The sequence below is a fragment of the Penaeus monodon genome, chromosome 16 (genome assembly GCF_015228065.2).
Source record: "Penaeus monodon isolate SGIC_2016 chromosome 16, NSTDA_Pmon_1, whole genome shotgun sequence".
Taxonomy (NCBI): domain Eukaryota; kingdom Metazoa; phylum Arthropoda; class Malacostraca; order Decapoda; family Penaeidae; genus Penaeus; species Penaeus monodon.
In genome coordinates, this window is record NC_051401.1 from 15,933,504 (window position 1) to 15,938,503 (window position 5,000).

Consider the following 5,000-nt stretch of genomic DNA (forward strand, 5'->3'; position numbering starts at 1 on the left):
CCCACGACAGAGACTGGCGGCTGCTGTCGAGGCGGGTGACGACGGAGGCCGTCTTGGCCGGCGCTACGGGAAGGTCAGACTGCGATACCAGTGTCCCCATGACGACCCGGACTGCCACATTTCAGGGGGGAAACGCTGATCTGCTTAGCCGTTATAAGAGGTCATGCCCACTAGTTCCGGTCCTAACGAGAGCGGGTGTGAATGTAAATGGGCGGGGGAAGGTAGGGTACACGCCTCTCCATGCCGCTGCTGCCTATTGGCGGTCCTCGGATCATCCCAATTCCTCGCAAAGGCTGGCGGAGGACATCGATGCATGTCCACCGGACGGTTCGGTCGAGTAGATAATGCTTCGTGCTTTCGGAGTAATATTTTCTGGCTGTAGGCTTTCGTATGTTTGACCAGGTTTTTCTATAGTTAAGCATCCTCTGCAACCTATGTTTCTCTACCGCTGGTAGAGGAATAATGCAATATCTCATTAATATGGGTGCATAGCTCTCTTTTCTTACAAGGATTTGAACTCACTCAATCCAAGTTATAGCCAAAGAGAGCATAACTAAATAAACTCGGTAACAGTTATGCAGATAAAGATGAATTGTGAATATTGTATTTTATTGTACAATTTTTCTTTATTACACTTATATGGAAGATTAGGAGCATGAATTTTAACTATTGCCCATAATACATTCACATCTATAGAGTAGATATACTGATACATGGCGTATTGTTTATGATTTGCCTTACATATTTGTGCTTTAGGAGTTACCATATCTCATACGCCAGGAGTGGAATACTGTATTTACTTTCAATTTTACACACAGAAGTGAATACATAACTGTAAGCCAGTCTTCATAATAGAGCACAAGTAAATCATTATTTTCCAGCCTTCACCGCCATGCATATGGCAGCATATAGAGGCGATGAAGCCGGCATCGCTGCCTTGCTCGCTTCGGGCGCAACATCGATATGTATGCCACACCAAGGAAATTCACGCCCCTGCACACTGCTGCCCAAACATGGCCACGATCACCTGGTAACATTCTCCTCGTCGAGGTCTGGCTGTGACCGTCATGCGGTCGTCCACGGGTATGACAGCCTCTCCACATGTGCAGCAATGAGGGCCTCAAGAGCACGGCCAAGCTGCTCCTCAAAGTACGGGCTGGACCCAATGCGCGAGATGAGAATGGGCACCCACTCCAAGATATGCGCAGATGTGTGGGGATGAACGACATCCGCTGGTGGTTCCGAAACTCCAAGACTCAATCCGAACATCAATACCAGGGGGAAACGCCATGTAAATGTAGCCCTTTAGTGATAACCGTGGGAGGGTTCAGATATGTATATACTTATGCTTTATCTCTCGAATCTAGTGTTTTTATGAAATATATCCTGCAGAATATAATTCAAAGAATATATTTTTGAAAGTTCAAAAAATATTTACTGACCATTCATAGTTGATATTGAACTTGTCATAAAAAGAACTTTGATGCTTGCAGGCAGATAGCCAAGAGGTATATGAATATGACCATGGGAAGCTGAGTTCAAATGTGCGTGCGCAGGAATGGTTTACCCTCAAGGATGTAATTCCCAGGACCCGTGATGGCCATTACCAGGATTCCCGCGGACACACCTTCCTGCATTTGGCTGCCATTTTAGGACACCAAAAGACAGTTGAGGTCTTGATTGAAATGTGCGGCGTGTATCCTGGGGTGCTCGCCCACCGAGGACAAACAGCAGACGGAGTTGGCACGCCAAAAATGGTTCATATCAAGTGCAGAAGCCTTATCCAGGCTAGGAAACGAGATGAGGTATGTTGCCGTCAATGTCTGTGTGTCTAGAAAAGGTGAAAGAGTTTAGAAATAAATGTTTTGTCATCTCCACATATACGGCAGCAGAACTAAAGTTTGCATGCATGTGAGACAGGAAAAAGTCAAGAGGAGTGTATGGAGAGCTTGCTAGGTGTAATAGCAACTGGGATGGATGTCAAGAAAGCATCTGCCACTCGTGAAGGCAGGTGCCCCTCTGGAGCCCACAGGAGCGTACAGTACCCACAGCCTTGTTCTCGCAGGCACATCCAACGGCGAGGAATGTCAGTTTGCCTGTTTAGCTGCGGGGCCGTTCTGTCAAACATCACGTTTCACCGAACTCAATCTAGTGCAGGTCGCATGGCTATCTCTTGGATGTAACCGGCCTATGGGTCAGCATGCTCATCACCAGGGTATATATCCTTTTTTTTTTTTTTCATTTTTTTCTTTACGAACTTCCAAAATAAACATGGATAAAGTCAAGTACTCACAAAGGTGTGCAAATTACTCACAGGTCATCCTTACTTCTTGTCCAGCAGATGGAGAATGTCTTGCAAAAGACGAACAAAACACACTGTGAATCCGCCGAGTTGCGGATGCATTGATTGCTTGCTAAACGCCGTGCGGAGTCGGACACCATGGAAGGCAGAATTGCCCACTCAGTATCAGGCAAGCCCACAGCAGCAGCAGCTCCTCACCAGCCTCATGGTCGAAACTGCACAGCCAATGTACCTTGACGGCCCTCTTCCTACAGCAAAGCGGAGAGCGACTGGCCCACTGGGGCAAACGATGGTGCAGCGGGATAGTCTCCCCATGGCGGCGGCAGTTCAGGAGGGAATGAAGAGGTTCATTCACTCATGGCAAGAACAAGGCCAGTCTTACATAAGGGACACTACTGGCCAAACTCCACGGGATTCGCTCTTCCTCCCAACGAGAAGAGCTGAAAGGTAGCCAGGGATTCCTAGCAAAGTCACGGTTCTAGTTGAAAATCAGTAAAAGTAATCATATTCTTCAAGAGCACTATAAACCAGTAGCTTAGACTTGTTTCTCTTATCGTCTCCTTTCTGAGATTAAGAAATTTACTAATTATTGCATACATTAAATAAAACTAAGAAATTTGTAAAACTTGCATCTTTCACTATTTCTTCCAGTCTCCAGTAGCATTTAGAAACCTTTTGATTGCCAGTTATAAACAATGGAAACACACATTCTCAAACCTTATACCACATGAAACATTAAAGACAAGACTGCAGATTTAACTTCAAAAGAAAAAATATTAAGACCATCCTGTTTAGAATATTTTGGTCTTGTCTTATAATTACTTATAGCATTAAGATATGAAGACCTATTAAAACAACCATGGATTATTCATCCAGATGATTTACGAGCAAGAAATGAGAGTGTTAAAATCATCAGGAGGAAAATAGACAAAGGACGAAGAGATAAAGAGCTTTAGGAAGATCCAGGATCCTCCATCATGACCTGTACCAAGGCACCTGATCCCGGAGTCACCCTGTCAGAGGACACCTACATATGAAAAGGACCATTGTAAGAAGAACGCTTCTGGTGGCGTCGCCAATTGGCCTCGTGCAGCCTTCCGTTTATTTGATAACGAAGGGGCATTTCGGCGAACGAGGAGGTTGATTCCCATCAACAGGAACGATCTGCGTCTGCATCAGGCTGCTGCCTTATGGCCACAAGAACCTTGTAGCCTCTGTTACTGAACCTTGGAGCCGCCCCCAGACCTGTAGGGACAAATGGAGGACACCACACCTCCACTTGGCGACATGTTCGGTTACTCGATATGGCCTACAAACGGCTGTGGTCACTCAGCGAGAGAAAAACTAATTTGCAAGGCAGGGACTAACACCTTCAGATATAATGTCGGAAATTTCGACCTTTACTGAAGAAATATCGTAAGTCTGGGGAAAATAAATGACCTTCCCAGACACAAAACACGAACCACTAATGGTGTTCCAAAATCACTTTCATTCTCTCAGTTATCCAAACTCATGAATGACTGTAGAAGATCATTGAATTTCCGTAGTGTTAGGCGCTCGAAGTAAAGAAAGCAGTCATGGCCGAACTTGAAGATCCACAAGGAAAGGTGGCAGAAGGAAAACCCGGTGTTTAACGGGAGTTCAAACTCCTTGGGAGCTCTGAGACAACACTGCGCCTTTTGCCCCTGATGAATTCGATGTCAATCTGGGTCATCTCGCCACCTGGAATGTGAAGGTGGAAAGTTTGTGAAATTGCCAAAGCTCAAGGCCCATGCAAAGGACATTAAACTATGCATCAAAGTGGGAAAGTGAAGATCCAGACTTTGAGAAGATCTTGAAGCCACTGTCTGGAAGCACACTTTCTACAATCGACGTATGAAGCCTTGAAACACCACCATTTTCCGATCCTCGCCTCAGCCTACGTGCTCCAGGGTGACAGGACCCAGGTGGGTGCCGATCCAAATGGCGTGGCAGGATCCGAGTATCCCCTTCTACTGAATGGTGTGGATCCGTCCCTGTCAATTGCCTACTCCTTGGCCGCCAGACTTCCCCCAGCCGTATCTCACCCCGTTACACGCAGATAAGGAGACACTAGGGCATCACCACCATAGAGGACTCTCAGTGGAGGTTTTACTTTGCCGAACCGAAGAGTCGTCCTGACAGGAACTCTCCCCCGACAACGGCGAGCTACATGACCGCAAGGACGCTCCTGTACACTTTCTAAGGCCGAGCGTTGGTGCCTCGCGCAGTCAGAACAGATACAGCGGGGACTGTCGGCCATGGAGATCGCACCCCACCTGGCCTTCGCCCTTAAGAATGCTTCTTCATGCGACTGGAAGAAAAGAGAAGGCGAGGAGGAAAAGTGGAGGAACGGTGGCCCTGGTCAGCCTAATGGCAGGACGTCTTCGATGATGTGCCACCACTTCCAGAAAACGGAGATGAAGCAGCTTATTTGGTGCTTCGGAAAGTACAGGCTTATCGGCGGGGATTTTGAGAGGCCAAAAGTAGGCTTTGGAGCTGTGCAGATCGTCAAGTTCCTGGAGTCTATCCTGTAAGTACCTGTGTGTATATATACGACACTCAAATTAACACACACACACATACATGCACATAACAGATACACACAAAACACCACATCTATGGTACTCAAAGACACCACATTAAATTACTTGAATTGAGTGAATATTTTCCATTTAAT

At 46.5% G+C, this 5,000-nt stretch overlaps 1 protein-coding gene and 1 pseudogene across 1 annotated transcript in view; both read left to right on the forward strand.

Annotated features, from left to right (window-relative positions):
* LOC119582558 (serine/threonine-protein phosphatase 6 regulatory ankyrin repeat subunit B-like) overlaps nt 1-5,000 on the forward strand; it is a 45,922-nt gene that overhangs the window by 5,272 nt on the left and 35,650 nt on the right.
* LOC119582950 lies at nt 99-4,934 on the forward strand (annotated as a pseudogene).